Here is a 20,034-nt window from a genome sequence, read left to right as displayed (position 1 = left end):
TAGTCTATCCTGGAGAATGTCCCATGTACATTGGAGAAGAATGTGTATCCAGGTTTCTGGGGATGGAGTGTCCTATATATATCCACTAGGCCTCTTTCTTCCATTTCTCTCCTCAGGTCTAGTATATTCTTGTTGGGTTTCAGTCTGGTTGACCTGTCCAGTGTTGACAAAGCCGTGTTTAGGTCCCCCACAATTATTGTGTTGTTGTTGATATTATTTTTCAGATTTGTCAGCAGTTGTATTAAATATTTTGCTGGCCCCTCATTCGGTGCATATATGTTTAGGAGAGTGAATTCTTCCTGCTCTACGTACCCCTTGATTAATATAAAATGTCCGTCTTTGTCCCTTACAACCTTCCTGAGTATAAAGTTTGCATTATCTGATATTAGTATGGCCACTCCAGCTTTTTTATGGGTGTTGTTTGCTTGGATAACTTTTCTCCAGCCTTTTATTTTGAGTCTATGTTTGTTCTGACTATTCAGGTGCGTTTCTTGTAGGCAGCAGAAGGTTGGATTGAGTTTTTTGATCCATTTAGCCACTCTGTGTCTCTTAACTGGTGCATTTAGTCCATTGACGTTGAGAGAAAGAATTGTCCTGGGATTTAACGCCATCTTTATTTCAAAATTTGGTGTGTCTTTTGGGTAGTCTTGTCTTAGATTAGGTCTTTCAGTTTTTCTCTTAAGACTGGTTTTGTGTCTGTGAAGTTTCTGAGCTGTTTTTTGTCTGTGAAACCATGTATTCTTCCATCAAACCGGAAAGTGAGTTTTGCTGGGTATAGTATTCTGGGTGAAGCATTCATTTCATTCAGTCTTGTCACAATATCCCACCACTGCTTTCTGGCATTGAGCGTTTCTGGTGACAGGTCTGCTGTAAATCTCAGGGAAGCTTGCTTGAACATGATTTCCCCTTTTGATCTTGCTGTTTTCAGAATTCTGTCTCTATCTGTGGGATTTGTCATTGTGACTAGGATGTGTCTTGGGGTGGTTTTTCTGGGGTCTCTTTTGGTTGGTACTCTTCGGGCATGCAGGATTTGATCACATATATTCTTTAGCTCTGGAAGTTTCTCTTTAATGATGTTCTTGACCATTGATTCTTCCTGGAAATTTTCTTCCTGGGTCTCTGGGACTCCAATGATTCTTAAGTTGTTTCTGTTGATCTTATCATAGACTTCTATTTTCGTCTGTTCCCATTCTTTGACTAATTTTTCCATTGTCTGCTCATTTGCTTTAAGTTTTTTGTCCAATCTCTCCTGCTGTATGGAATTGTTATGTATCTCATCTTCCACAGCACCAAGTCTATTCTCAGCTTCTGATACCCTGTCCCAGAGCTTATCCATTTTGTCATTCACTTCGTTTACTGAGTTTTTCAGGCCTGTTAGTTGACATGTTATTTCAGTTTGGAGTTTTGTCATTTCTGCCTTCATATTTTCTTGGTTCTTATTAGTGTTCTGTTCAACTCGATCCATGGTTTCTTGGAGTCTGTTGAGCACCTTCCATATTGCTAGTCTAAAGTCCTTATCTGAGAGGTTGATTAGTTGTTCAGTCATTATCTGGTCCTCAGAATTGTCATCTTCATTCTCTATGTCTGATGCTGGCCTGCGCTGTTTCCCCATTGTCACATTTGTATTGTGGGTTTTTCTACGTGTTGTAGTGGTATTCATTGTCTATATGATGTAGGCAGCACACTCCTCTGGCTCCTCCCTTTCTGGATGGGCTGACTTGCCTCTAAGGGAGGGGAGTCCTCCGTGGATGAAGCCTCACACTGGGTCAAATCTTAGGCCCGAGCATGTAACAGAGAAGACAGTCCAGAGAGAAATGTTTGCTTCTGTGATATAGCGCCGTTCTTAGTGTGATTTTTCCTTCTTGTTGCAATGGAGTTCTTTCCTTAGAAAGAGTGCACGGCCGCGTAGCGAAGCGGAGCGGCCGTGCTCCTCTGAGCCTCTTTTTGCCCCATTCGCAAGAGTTTCACGCAAGAGGACAGTAGACAGACATAGACAGGTCACACTCACAGTCTTTCACAGCTGAGCCCCACTGGGCCGGTGTACTTTTGCGGATTTTCCCCGCCTGGTGTCACACACAGGGAGCCAGCTTTTGCAAAGGATAGCCGGTTTTTATGCTCTGAAGTCCCTCCCTGAAAATGGCGTCTGGGCGAGCGAGGTTTCTGGAGGCTCTTTTTGCCCCACTCGCAAGAGTTTCACGCAAGAGGACAGTAGACAGACATAGACAGGTCACACTCACAGTCTTTCACAGCTGAGCCCCACTGGGCCGGTGTACTTTCGCGGATTTTCCCCGCCTGGTGTCACACACAGGGAGCCAGCTTTTGCAAAGGATAGCCGGTTTTTATGCTCTGAAGTCCCTCCCTGAAAATGGCGTCTGGGCGAGTGAGGTTTCTGGAGGCTCTTTTTGCCCCACTCGCAAGAGTTTCACGCAAGAGGACAGTAGACAGACATAGACAGGTCACACTCACAGTCTTTCACAGCTGAGCCCCACTGGGCCGGTGTACTTTTGCGGATTTTCCCCGCCTGGTGTCACACACAGGGAGCCAGCTTTTGCAAAGGATAGCCGGTTTTTATGCTCTGAAGTCCCTCCCTGAAAATGGCGTCTGGGCGAGTGAGGTTTCTGGAGGCTCTTTTTGCCCCACTCGCAAGAGTTTCACGCAAGAGGACAGTAGACAGACATAGACAGGTCACACTCACAGTCTTTCACAGCTGAGCCCCACTGGGCCGGTGTACTTTTGCGGATTTTCCCCGCCTGGTGTCACACACAGGGAGCCAGCTTTTGCAAAGGATAGCCGGTTTTTATGCTCTGAAGTCCCTCCCTGAAAATGGCGTCTGGGCGAGTGAGGTTTCTGGAGGCTCTTTTTGCCCCACTCGCAAGAGTTTCACGCAAGAGGACAGTAGACAGACATAGACAGGTCACACTCACAGTCTTTCACAGCTGAGCCCCACTGGGCCGGTGTACTTTCGCGGATTTTCCCCGCCTGGTGTCACACACAGGGAGCCAGCTTTTGCAAAGGATAGCCGGCTTTTATGCTCTGAAGTCCCTCCCTGAAAATGGCGTCTGGGCGAGCGAGGTTTCTGGAGGCTCTTTTTGCCCCACTCGCAAGAGTTTCACGCAAGAGGACAGTAGACAGACATAGACAGGTCACACTCACAGTCTTTCACAGCTGAGCCCCACTGGGCCGGTGTACTTTTGCGGATTTTCCCCGCCTGGTGTCACACACAGGGAGCCAGCTTTTGCAAAGGATAGCCGGTTTTTATGCTCTGAAGTCCCTCCCTGAAAATGGCGTCTGGGCGAGTGAGGTTTCTGGAGGCTCTTTTTGCCCCACTCGCAAGAGTTTCACGCAAGAGGACAGTAGACAGACATAGACAGGTCACACTCACAGTCTTTCACAGCTGAGCCCCACTGGGCCGGTGTACTTTCGCGGATTTTCCCCGCCTGGTGTCACACACAGGGAGCCAGCTTTTGCAAAGGATAGCCGGCTTTTATGCTCTGAAGTCCCTCCCTGCATCCAGCCATTTCTTACTCACTCCGTGAAACAAAATTTTATAACGATTTTTAATCGAAAATTAGGGGGTGCACATTATACTCGAATAAATACGGTAATTATCATAAAATTAAGTGAGGTAATGCATTGAAGTGCTTTGTACAGCACCTGGTTCTTAATAAATGCTAAAGAAAATTGATTATTTTGATTATTATTTTTTTGTCCTCATGGATGAATAGAATTCATATCTCTGATGTTGAAGGTATGAATTAGCTTTCTGCCTGCTGCCTGTCTGATTTGCTGCAAAGTATTGTGTGTTTATTCTTTCTGTTAAATAATGTTTTCCCTCCTCACATCCAATCATTGCATACATGAGAGTTAATAAGCTTCTTATCTTCACAGAAAACAAACTTAACAGCCAGTACATATTTATTGATAATCTGGTTAAAATTCAGGTGAACCATGTGAGTCTATGGAGTTGGCCAAGTGCAAACAGCAACTTGTCTCTACATTCTGATTTTTAGGAACTGTCATACAATTTTCTATAATGAAATTGCTTAGCGGCCAGAGCATCTTACACGCAGCAGCCAAAATCCAGGCATCCAATACGGTACCCCGAGTCTGCCAGGAGCAACTTCTGAGTACAGAGCCAGAAGGAACCCCTGAGCACCACTGGGTGTGACCCAAAAACAAACAAAAAAAGAAACTGCCTTTACATTCCAATCAATAGTGTTAAAAAATTCCCTTCTTGTTTTTGGGAGAAGAGTCACTTTCACAGGTACATGTTAATATGTCATTATTGTTTTCATTTGCATATCCCTAATAATAGGAGATGATACACATTTTTATATACCTATGGGCCTCTGTATCTATGTATATATAATTTTAAGAAGTAGCTATTTAGATATTTCCCCAGGTCGTTTAAAAAAAACAGATTGTTTATCATTGTTGAATTTTTGAGATCTTTCTGTATTTTTGGTTTAACTCTTTGTTATATGTATTGCATGCTTATGTTCTCCCCCATTTAGTAGGATGCCTTTTATTTGATGCTAGTTTCTTTTAATATAGTCTCACTTGTTTATTCTTGTTTTTTTTTTTTTTCTGGCCATTGAACTCATGTCTCTAAACAAAGCATATTGTCTATATTTTCTTATGTGTATTTTATGGTTTTACATCTTACATAATGTCTTTAGTTCACTTGAATTAGTTTTATATGAGTTGTACTTCTACTCCCCCCCATACTTCTAGTTTTTTTTATGGGGGGATGCTAGAGGCTGTACCTGGTGGTGTTTAGGAACTACTCCTGGATCTGTCTCTGGGATCTTTCCTGGTGGTGCTTAGGAGATATGTATACAGTGCCAGGGAATGAACTGGGGTTGGCCACATGCAAGACAGACAGGTTATTCCTTGTTCTATCTTTTAAGCCCCTTGAATTATTATTATTATTATTATTATTATTATATATTTAGTCCATACTTGATAGTGCTTAGGGGTCTGCATTCAGGCACAGGGGGACCATTAGGCATTCAGGAATCAAATTTGTATCAGTGGCATGCAATACAAATACTTCAATCTACTGTGGTATTGCTCTAGTCCCTTGAATTAATTTTTACGCATGGTGTTAGACATATTTGCATTCTATTGTACATGACTTTCCAGTTTTCCCTTTACTCTATTGTAGATCCATGATTACTTTGTCATAGGTTAGTTGTTTTATTCAATATATTCTTTTCTTTTCACACCATGATTTATAAAGTTGTTCACTCTATAGTTGTTTCAGATATTCAATATTCCAACACCAATCTCACCATTCCCTCCACCAAAGTTCCCAGTTTCCAATCTCCTTCCCAAACCTGCTTTCTTAGAAGGCACAAATTTACTTCATGTTGCTTGTCACACACACACACACACACACACACACACACACACACACACACACACACACACACACACACACGGCAAATGGAATTACCAGGAAGTAGATCAATAAAAATCAATTTGTGGTAATTGTTGTATCTCACAATGGTGTTCCTTAAGTTATTGTCTGAGGATTTATTGAACTGCTTGGTGCTGGTTGAACCTTCTGTATTGTTTTCGCTCATTGAGCCTAGTGGTCTTATGTGACTTTCCCATCATTTAATAGCTCTGTAACCCTACTGGGCTATTAGTACTGTGAAATTTGGAGGAGATGTCACATGGCTGACAGTGCAGCCTCATGTTCCTGTAGATGTGTAGCTGGGTGTTTATATGTTAGAGGAGGTGGGGTGTAGTGGCTACTGGACCTATCTAGAAGGTAGAGGAATCTGCCTATCTCCATGTTGAGAAGGCCACAGAATTTTCAGCCAAGATATTGATCTACCTGGGAGGATTTAGCAGCTTGATAGCTTGTTCAGTTAGGTTATTTACATATGTGTTGTTTTATTTCTGATATCTCAGTTTTGTCTACTGATCTTTTTTTTTTTTGCCACACCCAGCAGTACTCATGGGTTACACTTGTTCTATGCTCAGAAATTTCTTCTGGCTTGGGGGACTATATGGGATGCCAGGGATCGAACCTGTCAGCTGCGTGCAAGGCAAACATCCTACCGCTGTGCTACCACTCCAGCCCCCATTGATCTTGTTATTTGCTTTTATCATGCTATTTTGTTTTGTTTTGTTTTTTGGTTTTTGGGCCACACCCGGCGGCAGTGCTCAGGGGTTACTACTGGCTGTCTGCTCAGAAATAGCTCCTGGCAGGCACGTGGGATCATATGGGACACCGGGATTCGAACCAACTACCTTTGGTCCTGGATCGGCTGCTTGCAAGGCAAATGCCACTGTGCTATCTCTCCGGGCCCTATCATGCTGTTTTAATTGCTATTGTTTTGTGTTATAATATCTCAGTATTGCTTTATAATATTGTGTAATATGCTTAAACCATCTGAGGTTTTGTGTATTAGTTTACCTCTCTTATTGCTGCTTTTGTTGTATCCCATAAGTTCTGATAAATTGTCTCTTTGTTTTCATTTATCTCGTAAGTATTTTAAGTTTCACCTATAATTGCCTTATTGCCTCAATAACAAATAGTATGTTGTATATTCTCCACAGCTTTGTGGTTTTTCTATCTTTTTTTTTATTTCTTTTGTTTTGTTTTGTTTTTGGCCCATAACCGGTGATGCTCAGGGGTTGCTTCTGGCTCTGCACTCAGAAATTGCTCCTGGCTTGGGGGACCTCTTTTGATTTCTAGTTTTATGTGATTGTGATCTGAAAAAAATGCTTGATATAAATTCAGTTTATACATTTAAGACTATATAGAATGTATTCCAACATCTTGTCTATCCTGGAGACTTTTTTAATACTTGAAAACAATGCAGCATGCTGTGTCTTTTAAAAGCTAATCTTATGGGGTGCTCACTTTGGCAGCACATATACTAAAATTGGAATGATACAGAGAAGATTAGTGTAGCCCCTGCAAAAGAATGACACACAAAAATTAATCATATGTTTTTTTTTTTATTTAAGTGGTGTTCAGGGGGTCCAAGGGCTTCTCCCAGTGATAATTGTATGGTAGTTCAATGCAGGGGCCAGAAAGTTGTGCTGCTTGTACACTTTCAGGGATTTCCCAGTGGTGTGCAGGGCCTCCATTACTGTGTCCAGTGGTGTTCTGATGATCCAGAGTTAATCACTTGCACAGTATATGAATTATCTGTATCTCTCTGCCTTTAGTTTGTTTAAGATTATTATTTCCTGGAGATGTTTTCTCTGGATAATTTGTACATTGATATAAATGGGATGTTGAATTCCTCTACTGTTATGTGTTGCTGTCAATGTTTCTTTTTAGATATGTTAATATTTACTTATATACTTGAGAGCAGCTGCATTGAGTACATATATGCTAGTTGTCATAGTCTCCCTGTTGTGTTGATTTTTTGGTTTATTTTCTTTTGGATCACACATTGATTGATGCTCAGGGAGTAGTCCTGACTCAGGCATGGGAGTTGTTCCCTGTAGTGCTCAAGGGATCAAGTGATACTAGGAATTGAACTTGGCTTCTTCATGCAAAATATGCACTCCAAACCACTGAGCTATTTTTCTAGTCCTTTGTTCACTCATTTATTACTATATAATGTTAAATACTATATAATGTATATCACTATATAACATAAACTTTTCCTATTGCTATATTTTTATTTTTTGGTTGAAGTCTATTTAGCAATTCTTGTCTAAGTAGCAATTCTTGCCTTTTAAAAAATTTATTGGCTTGGTGTACCAGTTTACATTTCTTTACTTAAATCTGTCTTTATAATATTTTTATTTTTAATAATATCTTTATTTAAACACTGTGATTACAAACATGACTGTAGTTGGGTTTGTCACTAAAAGAACACCCCCCCCTTTACCAGTGCGATATTCCCACCACCAATGTCCCCCATATCCGTCCTCCCGATCCCTTGCCTGTATTCGAGACAGGCATTCTACTTCTCTCACTAACATTGTCATGGTAGTTGTTAGTGTAGTTATTTTTCTAAATGCACTCACCACTCTTTGAGGTAAGCTTCATATCTTGAACTGATCCTTCCAGTCTCCATCTCTGGGCATTATTACAATAATGTATTTTATTTTTCTTAAAACCCATAGTTAAGTGAGAATATTCTGTGTGTGTCTCTCTCCCTCTGACTTATTTCACTCAGCATAATAGTTTCCATGTATATCCATGTATGGGAAAATTTCATGACTTCATATCTCCTGACAGCTGCATAATATTCTATTGTGTAGATGTACCACAGTTCTTGGTTGTTTCCAGAGTCTGGCTATTGTAAATTGTGCTGCAATGAACATAGGTGTGAAGAAGGGATTTTTTTTGTTTGTTTTGTTTCTTTTTGGGCCACACCTGTTTGATGCTCAGGGGTTACTCCTGGCCAAATACTCAGAAATTGCCCCTGGCTTGGGGGGGACCATTTGCGATGCCAGGGGTATCGAACCCCGGCCCTTCCTTGGCTAGCACTTGCAAGGCAGACACCTTACCTCTAGTGCCACCTCTCCGGCCCCAAAAAGGGATTTTTGTATTGCAGTTTTGTGTTCCTAGGGTATATCCCTAGGAGTGGTGTAGCTGGATCATATGGGAGCTCAATGTCCAGTTTTTTGAGGAATCTCCATATTGTTTTTCATAAAGGTTGGGCTAGACAGCATTCACACCAGCAGAGAATGAGAGTTCTTTTCTCCCCACGTCCCCGCCAGCACTGATTGTTCTTGTTCTTTGTGATGTGTGCTAGTCTCTGTGGCATGAGATGGTACCTCGTTGTTTTGATTTGCAACTCCCTGATAATTAGTGATGTGGAACAGTTTTTCATGTGCCTTTTGGCCATTTGTATTTCTTCTTTGAGAAATTGTTCATTTTTTTTTTGATGGGGTTAGATGTTTTTTTCTTGTTACGTTCTGTCAGTAACTTGTATATTTTAGGATTAGCCTCTTCTCTGATGGGTATTGGGTGAATAATTTCTCCCATTCTGTGAGTGGCTTTTGTACCCTAGGTACTATTTCCTTTGAGGTGCAGAAGCTTCTCAGCTTAATATAGTCTCATCTCTGTTCATCTATATTCCATTTGTTTGGAGAGTGCTGTTTCCTCCTTGAAGATGCCTTTAGTTTCAATGTCCTGAAGTGTTTTACATATGTGTTGTTCAATATACCTTTTGGTTTCAGGTCTGATATCCAGGTCTTTAATACATTTGGCTTTGATCTTTGTGCATGGTGTTAGATGAAGGCCTGAGTTTGCTTTTTTACATGTAGCTGACCAGTTGTTCCAACACTACTTGTTGAAGAGGCTTTCCTTGCTCCATTTTGCATTTCTTGCCCCTTTATTAAAGACTAATTGATTGATTGTATGGGGAACATTTTCTAAATACTCAAGTCTATTTTACTGATCTGATGGTCAGTCTTTATTCTAATAGCTTGCTGTTTTAATGATTATAGCTTTGTAGTACAATTTAAAGTTGGGAAAAGTGATACCTCCCATACTCATTTTCCCAAGGGCTGCTCTGGGTATTTATGGGTGTTTATTGTTCCAAATGAATTTCAGGAGTATTTGATCTACTTCTTTGAAGAATGTCATGGGTATCCTTAGAGGGATTGCATTAAATCTGTACAATGCTTTGTGGAGTATTGCCATTTTAATGATGTTAATCCTACCAATCCATGAGCAGGGTATGTGTCTTCATTTCCATTTGTCCTCTTTTATTTCTTGAAGCAGGCCATTGTAGTTTTCTTTGTAAAGGTCCTTAACCTCTTTAATTAAGTTGACTCTAAGATATTTCAGTTTGTGTGACTAATGTGAATGGGATTATTTTTAAATGTTCATTTCTTCTCTATCATTATCATTGTACAAGAAGGCCATTGATTTTTGGGCATTAATTTTGTAGCCTACCACTTTGCTATATGAATCTATTGTTTCTAGAAGCTTTTTGGTAGAGTCTTTATAGTTTTCTAGATATATTATCATGTCATCTGCAAACAGTGAGAACTTAATTTCTTCCTTTCCTATCTGGATGCTCTTCATATATTTTCTTGCCTAATCGCTATGGCAAGAATTTCCAGCACTATTTTGAAAAGGAGTGGTGAGAGAGGGCGGCCTTGTCTTGTACCAGGTTTTAGAGGAAAGGCTTTTGGTTTGTCACCATTAAGAATAATATTTGTCATTGGCTTGTGGTAGATGGCATTGAATATATTGAGAAAAGTTTCTTCCATTCCTATTTTAATGACATTTTTTTTTATCAAGAATGGGTTTTGGGCCTTATTGAATGCTTTCTCTGAATCTATTGACACGATCATATTTTTTTTTATTTTTCTTGTTTATATGGTGTATTATGTTGATTGATTTACATATGTTAAACCATTCTTTTGTCTTTATAATCTAAAGGAGTCTCTTATTAACAGCATATGGTTGGGCTGGCCACTTTGTGCCTATTTATTTACATTGAGGGTGACTACTGATATATGAGAAAGTTCTCATAATACTATGACTTTAGTGTTCTGGTTTTATTTGTATCCTTATTCAATTCTTTATGTGGACTTTCCTTCCCTTCCCCACCTCCCCTCAATCAAGAATGAAGAGCTCCTTTCAATATTTCTTGAAGGAGATAGAAATTTGGTATTGACCCACTCCTAAGGATTTACCCTGGGAACACAAAAACAAAATACGAAAACCCTTCCTCACATCTATATTTATTGTAGCGCTATTTTATAATAGCCAGACTCTGGAAACACAAAGATGCCCTTCAGCAGATGAATGGCTAAAGAAACTGTGGTACATCTACACAATGGAATATTATGTAGCCGTCAGGAGAGATGATGCCATGAAATTTTTCCATACAGTGTAGGATGTACATGGAAACTGTTATGCTGAGTGAAATAATCCAGAGGGAGAGAGAGACACACACAGCACAATCTCACTGATCTATGGGTTTTAAGAAAAATAAAAGACATTATTGTTATAATGTCCAGAGATGAGGGCTGGAAAGACTGGCTCATGATATGAAGCTATTCACAAAGAGTGGTTAGTGCAGTTAGAAAAATAACTATACTAACAACTACCATGACAATGTTAATGAGTGCGAGAAGTAGAATGCCTGTCTCAAATACAGGCAAGGGACGGGGAGGACAGATATGGGGGGCACTGGTGGTGGGAATATTGCACTGGTGAAGGGGGGGTGTTCTTTTTGTGACAGAAACCCAACTACAATCATGTTTGTAATCACAGTATTTAAATAAAGATTTTTTAATAAAAAATAAATAAATACTTGCCAAAAAGGACAAAATGAAGTCAGATTACCCAAATAGTAAACAGTGTACATCTAACTCCAAAAAGTTTATTGCCTCTTTCCCGTCTATTAACAGCCTAGAGTGAACAAACTTGTAATGAATTGATTTAGTCATTGGTATTGCCTGTCATGGTTAAAAAAAAAAAGAAAAATAACTACACTAACAACTCCTATGACAATGTTAATGAGTGAGAGAAGTAGAATACCTGTCTCGAATACAGGCAGGGGGGTGGGGGTGAAGGAGAATGGGGGGCATTGTTGGTGGGAATGTTGCACTGGTAAAGGGGAATGCTCTTTGTATGACTGAAACCCAACTACAATCATTTTTTTTATAAATATATTTTTTATTTAAGTAACATGATCATATTTGGGTTACAGTCATAACCAGAACACCCCCCTTCACCAGTGCAACATTACCCCCTCCCCCCTTCCCTTCCCCTGCCTGTATTCGAGACAGGCATTCTACTACAGTAATTTGTTTTTAAGTTCAGTAAATTGTATTTTTTTTCCTTAAAGGATGAGTAAAAAAAATATAGTAAAGGTGTGATAGTGGCAATCGCCAATGTTTGCATAGGTCCAGAAAATGTAGAAAATGGAAAAAAAAATCTTTGACCTGATTACAAAAAGGCCTCACCCCAGAAATTTATTGGCGTAAGACAGACTCTGGGTTCCAGGCATACCAGTCTATCCAACTCCAGTTATTCTCAAGGTCCCGGTGAAACCTTTTTCACACTTTAGCTATTGTTGGTATCAGACTCTTATATTTAAAGACTCTGGATTCTGTGCATTTCTTTCATCGATGTCAGGCTGATGTGGAGCATCCTCTAGTTTCAGCATATATCATTAAATGCGGAGTGATCTGCCCTGCATGCAGACTATTGCTGAGTCGCCTGGGTGTTGGGAGCAATCTTTGGAGTAAGTCAATGCCAAAGCAGTGGTAGCCTCTGGTAGAGGCTTGGATCCTGGTAATGTTAAAGACAATTGTGGTTGTTTCCATAGATGGTATCCATTGTTCAGGTGTGTGTGGGCGATGCCCATTTTTCTGAGGCCTGAGCCAAATTATTATGCCAATGTTCAGGGTAAAAGGCCTCAAATATCACCTGTTGTCTTCAAATACCCTTGTTTTCTTTCTTTTTTTTTTCTTTTTAAAACATAAAAGGGTCACATGTATCTCTTTTGTATATCTCAGATGTATTCCCTTAACATCTATAACTCTTTTCGAATATCCTCATATAGTGACAATTTTGCCCACTAGATTAGTTATTTGATTGTTTGATTTTTCCCTCTATGAGATCTGTTTTATAAGCAATACTGGTATAAGAATAACTCTGTATAGATTTAACGTTTATACCAAGTTACAGGAAATGTTGGACTTTATTCTTTGGCCCCCAGATGCACCAACAATATTTTGTGGCATTGATTCTCTTTTGCATAGGCACATTAAAATGGGAAAATAATACATATGCAAACAAGTTCTTATCTAATAGAGATGGGAACACAAATGTAATTAGGCCTTTTACCCTGAACATTGGCATAATGATTTGGTACAATCATGTTTCTAATCACAGTGTTTAAATAAAGACATTATTAAAAAAAAAAGAAATTTGCTATTGGCAAATTCATTTGATGTCTTTGTTTCTCCCTCATATTTGGCTATCTTTTAGGATATTGTACTATTTGTTGGCATTATTTATTATTTGAGTGTTGGGGCTAAATGATGATGCTCAAAGTTCTTTCCTAAGCTCTGTATTTAGGGATGATTCCAATGGTGCTCAGGTGACCAAATAAATGTAGTGTCTAGAATCAGATTTGGTAAGGAAACACCTTACCCTCTATATTCTCTTTTTGGCCCCAGTTTTCATTTTTGAGTATTTTGCATTTGTCATTTTATCTTTTTAGGATCGTTTCTGTTGAGAAGTCTGATGGGGATACATGTATATGTTGCTTTTTATTTTTCCCCAGTCAAATATTTTTTCTTGGACTTTTGATAACTTTACCTCATAGGTTTCTTTACATTTAAGTAGTCAGATATTTGGTTAGTTTCAGTTCCTCCCCCAGGTGTGGGAAATCTACTAATTTTTCTTTGAATAAATTAACCTTTAAGTATATTTAGAATATTGAATATATTGAAATTACTACACTACCTTCTCTTGTTCTTTCTGGAATACTTGTTCTTATTTTCTTTATTTCTCTTTTTTTTTTTTTTTTGATATTGGCATTGAACACTTGACTTCATAGATGGGAAGCATGCTTTGTACCATTGAATTATGTACCTTGCTACCCATTCTTCTTATGTTACCTTTCTTTTTTTCAGTTTGATAGTTCCTGTAGAATTCCCCCCTCCATTTTTTAGGGTCAGGGAAATCCCTCTTTTTTTCTTGTCTATTTGTGTATTACTCATTTTAAGTGCACTGATTTGATTAACTGTTTGGACTACTATGTTTCCAAATTCTTAGAACTTTTGAATTCATTTATTGGCTTTTCACATCAAGAACCTTTATTATTTTTATTTAGCTCTTCACATCAAGAGTCTTTATTATTTTTAGGCCAGAGAGAGTATAGCATTTGCCTTGCATTTAACCAACCTCAATTCAATGCCTGTACTACATATGATCCTCCAGCACTTTCACTAGTCACTCCTGACCATAGAGTCAGGAGTTGTCGTTGAGCATGAATGTGTGTGGCCCCAAATCAAACAAAGCCAAGAATATTTGTTATTTTCTCCACAAATCCTCCATTTCAAGCTTCTGATAGTTTTTTTTATTTCTAACCTCATTAGTTTATTTTTCCGAGTTTTTTGTTTTGCATTGACCTGACTTTATGAGTCAGTCTAGCTGACGAGTTAATATAGCAATTTTGAACTTTCTATCTGATAGCAATAGGTAATCTTTCTATCATGTCTTTGAGATTAGATTCTAAAATGTTATTCTATTGTGATGTCATATTCTGGTGAAATCTCTGATCGCATATATTGTACATTTTGGTTTGCTTCTATTGTTATTTTAAATTTCCCTATGTTTAAAATTTGTTAATATTTCTGGATCTGTGACTTAGAATTTCATTTTTACTTCTAGCAGGTAGACCTATATTTTATTAGATTTGTTTTAAGAGAAACTTTTCAGCTTCTGCAGGAACAGAAATTTTATATTCATAGTTGCAGTGTCAGCAGAATGTGAGGTACATGGAGGGGTCCAGCTGCTGTTGAGAATGTGTTGTCCAAGAGCATATGGTTTGTATTTATGGCAAGATCCTGGTAGGCAGGATCTTATAGAGTCTGTATACGTTCAGTCTGCTTTAGGGGTCCTTATGAATTCTGAAGGATATGGATGGGAATAGTGTCTAGAGGCTAGAGTATGTTCTCTGTTGTCCTCCTTGCTGTAGTCAGCTTTTGAGGAGCACCCCAATATCCTATATGAGTCTCACTTGTATTAAAGATGTTCACTCTCACATGATCTTTGCTTTCCCTCCTTTAAGGTCTATGGGTGCCTCACTGCCTGTGTCCCTTGCCCTGCTTACAGTTGCTTCTATGGGTGACTTCTCCATCCACTGTGCAATAAAATGTGACTGTGTCCTCTTTATTGCATTTGTATTGTTTTCTGAGGAAGAGTGGTTATCTCACTGTCCCTTCAAGCTATGCTCTTGGTGTCCACATCTTTTAGTTAATTAATTAGCTATTCTTCTTGAAAGTAAGCAAGAAAACTACCCTTAGTTTTTATGGCCTCACACAAATTCTGTTGAAATAATTTGTCTTCTATGTCTTTGGATCATAATTTAATTAATGACATAGTTTGTAAAATATTTTCCTATTTTTAAAAAAGGGCTGTATGTTGTGTTAGCTGTCATGCAGAGGAGTTTGAATTAACTGAAAAAAGTTTTATCACTTAATAACTAAAACTTAAATTTAATAGGGCTAGTTCTATAAACTTAATCAATGAAGTTCAGGTTTTATTTGCCTCTCCTACAGAAATGCTTCTCAGATTTTAGGTCTGAATTTTCATCACTCAGGAACTTGTTAAACTGTAGATTCTTTTATTTTTGTTTTTGGGCAACACTCAGCAGTGCTCAAGGGTTACTCCTGGCTCTGTGCTCAGAAATCACTCCCAACAGGCTCAGGAACCCTATGGGATGCTGGGGATCAAACCTGCCAGGCAAACACTCTACCTGCTGTACTATCTTTCCTGCTCAAATTGGAGATTCTTATTTGATATATCTGTGATGGAGTCTGAGATTCTTCAATACATAATCTGCAATATATAAGCTCAAAATTATGCTGATAGAGTTGCATCTGTGGACTATACTTTTAAGTAGCAAGGCCTTAGAAGTATGATCCATTGCCTTACATTTGCTTTTTTTTTTTTTTAAACTGTTGGGGCTACACTGGCTCTGCATTCAGGAATTACACCTGAGAAGGACCATATAGGATGTTGAAGATTAAACTCAGGTCATCTGTATTGGAAAGTGAGTCCCTACCCATTGTATTCTCTCCAGCTCCTACATTTGCATTTTAATGGAAATTAAACATATGAAATATTTTAGAGCTTATGAATTATACGTATCTAAGATGAATGAAGAAGATCTGTTTACAGTTTTTAGTTTTAATGAGGATGAGTTAGGAAACATAATTGAAGTAATATTTGAACTCTAGCTTAGACCTTCATTTTTTTCTGGCATTGTTGGGCATTATATGTGCCTCACAAGTTATTACAGTAACTCTACAATCTCTATACAGATTTCTGTTCTTATTTACATTTTAGAAAATTGATTCACAGTAGTCCACCCTATGTAAGACTTTTTAATGCATAGTTTAGTTGGGTGAATTAGGTCTGACCTCAAAGTCCAGTCAGTTGTTATAGCAGTAAATTGTCTTTTAAAGTTTGTTTTTATGGGAAATGAGCTTTATGTAAATGTTTAAACAAGCCTTATAGAATGTTATTAAGGCATTTATATGTTTATCTGTCTAAAAATTAGATAGTTTAACTTTATGCGTCTTCTTTACAGAGTTTGGAGATGGAAGGGGTATGTGTGTTTTGCAAATGCAATTTGGTAAGGAGTTATTTTGTCTTCTTTAAAAGCAGTGTACTGGGGTTGAAGAAATAGTACTGCAGGTAAGGTGCTTGTCTTGTATGCAGATTACCCGGATTCAATTTCTGGCACTCATAAGATCCCATGGTCCTGCCAGGAGTGATTTCAGAGCACAGAGGGAGGATTGAGCCTTGAGCATAACTGGGTTTGGTCTAACAAACAAATAAGCACTTAAAAAATAGAAATAAAGAGAGTACACTCTGGGAAAATGTTGGAATTTTATATGCATGTATCCCTATCAACATTTGTATTATAAATAATGGTGGCTAAAGCAAAAATATACTAAGTGTACTGAAATAGATAATTTTAAAGATTTATTCAGATTTCAAAATTAAATGGTAATGTAATATTTTTATATTTGAAAATAGAGGTACATGGGGGGGCGCTGAAGCATGTTAACCAGCAGATGGCACTCCAACATTTCTATAGTAATGAACCCTTAGATATAGTATTCCCAAGGTAAAAAACTAAATAAAACTGGAGTCAGATTTAAAAAAAAAAAAAGAAAGAAAAGCATAGTAACTCATGGAAATTTGAATTATTTCTAGTATTATTGTAATGTAAAATTCTATATACATCAATTAAAGTACCTCCTCTTTGCAAACACAGTGATATCACTTCTAGTGCTCCATAAAGATGTTCAATACTATTTTATGACACTTATGAAATGGATTTGTATTTGTTATCTGGATTATTTTTCCAGCTGCCTTGGGTTTCCAAGGACAATAGATTCTTTTGATATCAAGTGGGGATTGGAGTGAAGGCAGATTGGATACACTACTTAGGTCATAGTTTGTACTCATATTTTGTCTTTTGTTCTTTAGAAAATTGATTAAGTACTGATCTGAATACAGGGCATTTACAAACATTGGTCCATGAAAAAATTTTAATTATTTTTAAATTTTGGTAATTACTGTATTGACTATTGGTTTGATATGTTACTTTTGATAACTTTTGTATATTTGTAAAATCAAGCCTTATGCTTGTTTTTACAGCTTTAATTTAGTTTACTTTTGTAGAAGTTTAACTTCTATAATATGCCAAAACATTATAAAAATTGATAGTTTTTAGGGGGCTGGAGCAATAGCAAAACGGTAAGGCAGTTGCGTTGCATGCAGCTAATACAGGACGGACCCATTTGAATCCTGGCATCCCATATCGTCCCCTAGCCTGTTAGGAACAATTTCTGAGCACAGAGCCAGGAGTAATCCCTGAGTACCCCTGGGTGTGACCCTCACCCCAAAAAACACCCTAAGAAAATTTAATAGTCTTTAAATATCTTAACTTTCACAGTAATGTATTGCTATCTAATCTATAACATTTTTATAACCTCATATAATTTACATATTCATCTTTTAAAAGTATTACATCCCAAACACAGTTTGGGACAACGGACTTTCTGGTTTCTGTGTTAGTAGTTTTGGGTATTTCCTCAGCTATTTCATAATGCAGATAGCTGCTGGGAATTTCTTTGGGGGGGGGTTTGGGCCACACCCAGCAGCACTCTGGTTACTCTTGGCTTGCTTGAGGGACAATAAGGGATGCCTGGGACAACCTGGGTCTGTTTCTTGTGAGGCAAATGCCCTCCCCGCTGTGCTATTGCTCCATCCTCTGCCTAGAATTTCTTGATAAAAGACTGAAGACTGCAAGGTTTTCTTTCTTAGAAAATTATAACTAGAAAACCTACGCAAAATAATATTTTTGTTTATGTAATAATGTTATTGTGCTATATATCTCCTTTATTTTCTAATTTTCACAAATATTGTAGTTAAATCCTATTTATGTTATATGTTTATGAAATTAATTGCTTCTAACTTATTCTGATCATTTTTCTATTTCCCTTAAGATGGAAATCTTAGTACTTCAATTTATTATTGACTTAAATCAGTTTACTTACTTTCCTCACTGAAGCCCTTTTTATCCCTTGGCTTTTGGGCCATAGGGCTTACTCCAGGTTCTGTGCTTAGGGATCATGCCAGCATTGTTTTGGGGCCATATGTAGTTTTAGGGATTGAATTCAGATCAGGTATATGCAAGATAGGCACCTCATTTTATTATGTTTCTGATTCCTCATTTAAGTGCTTTAATGAGCTAGTATGAGTTGCTTTGAAATTTATGCCCATAGTAGCATAGCTGTGACTTAGGGAATAATACATATATTTAATTTCACTAAATATATGACTACTTAACACCCCCATCAATAAGAAAGACCCATCTTTCACTTCCATAATTAGTGGTTTCCGATATTAAGATTTTTTTTTCAGTCACAAAGTTTAAAGCTCCACGAACAACTTTGTACCTGAAAAAAACCCAACTTTATTGTGGACAATCTTGGTTGAACTAAGGAAGTACAGTGGATACACTGATTGGTAACAAACCTGTTACAAAGAATTAAGGACTTAATTCAAGTTAATGTTAATTCAAGTAGAGGAAGAATTTTTTTTTTTGGCCACACGTGGTGACACTCAGGGGTTACTCCTGATTATGCGCTCAGAGATCATCGCTCCTGACTTGGGGACCATCTAGAACGCTGGGGAATTGAACTGTGGCTTGTCCTGGATCAGCCATGTGCAAGGCAAATGCCCTACCATTGTGTCATCACTCCGGCCCCATAGAAGTGGAATATTTAAGTGTTATACATAGATGTTGGATTATTCTTAATAGAAGTCAATTTTGGTATTGATGAGTTGACTGAGTCTGTAGAATACTTTTTTAAAAATTATTATTATTTGGGCCATATTAGTAGCACTCAGAGGTTACTCTTAGCTGTGCATTTAGGAATTACACTTCCTGAAATCATAGAATGATATGGGATCCTGGGAATCTAACCTAGGTTAAATGCATGCAAGGCCCTACCTGATGTACTATCTATCACTCTAGCGCAAAGTCATAGTGCATATTTTATGGATGGGAAATTGGAATTTAGTGAGAATAAATGACTTATTGGAGTTAAGAGAGATAATACAAGGTAGGGTCTTCTTGCACTGGTGCTCCAGGTTCAATCCCTGCACCCCATAGATTCCCAAGCCCCAACAGACGTGATTCCTGAGCACTGAGCCTGGAGTAAGCACATTTGTGAGTATATTTGGTGTGACCCAAAAATAAAAAATATGTAAATGACTTGTTACAAATGTCAAATGAGTAAATTGTGAACTGGATTTTAACCAATTAGACTCTAAAGCTTATGGGATTTCCAGTAAAATTATGCTTTTTAGAACTTTCCTTACTGAATGAAAAGGCAAAATGTTCTGGAATGGTAAATTGACTCCTCAGGGAGTGTGGCTAAGATACGAATTTTTTTTTATTTTGTTTTTGAGGCCACACCCGTTTGATGCTCAGGGGTCACTCCTGGTTAAGTGCTCAGAAATTGCCCCTGGCTTGGGGGGACCATATGGGATGCCAGGGGATCGAACTGAGGTCCTTTCTTGGCTAGCACTTGCAAGGCAGACACCTTACCTCTAGCACCACCTCACCGGCCCCAAGATACAAATATTTTTAATCAATCTTTCTGTAACTTGGTTTCCCATTTTTAGCCATAACTTAAGAAATTGTTACTTCTAACTTAAAACATATTGTAGTTTTCAAACAGAACTTGATAGAGTTAAATATAAATATGTATATTTATACAGATTAAATTTATTCTCTGTGTATTTTCAGTGCTTGATGACAAGGG

At 38.1% G+C, this 20,034-nt stretch overlaps 1 non-coding gene and 1 pseudogene across 1 annotated transcript; one reads left to right on the top strand and one right to left on the bottom strand.

Annotated features, from left to right (window-relative positions):
• LOC126033422 (baculoviral IAP repeat-containing protein 5-like) overlaps nucleotides 1–20,034 on the bottom strand; it is a 64,894-nt pseudogene that overhangs the window by 39,304 nt on the left and 5,556 nt on the right.
• LOC125995423 (U6 spliceosomal RNA) lies at nucleotides 6,873–6,979 on the top strand. The gene has a single exon (XR_007490956.1). It is a non-coding gene; the product is annotated as a U6 spliceosomal RNA (small nuclear RNA).

Source organism: Suncus etruscus, chromosome 17 (genome assembly GCF_024139225.1).
Source record: "Suncus etruscus isolate mSunEtr1 chromosome 17, mSunEtr1.pri.cur, whole genome shotgun sequence".
Classification (NCBI taxonomy): Eukaryota; Metazoa; Chordata; class Mammalia; order Eulipotyphla; family Soricidae; genus Suncus; species Suncus etruscus.
This window is presented reverse-complemented; position numbering and strand designations above follow the sequence as displayed.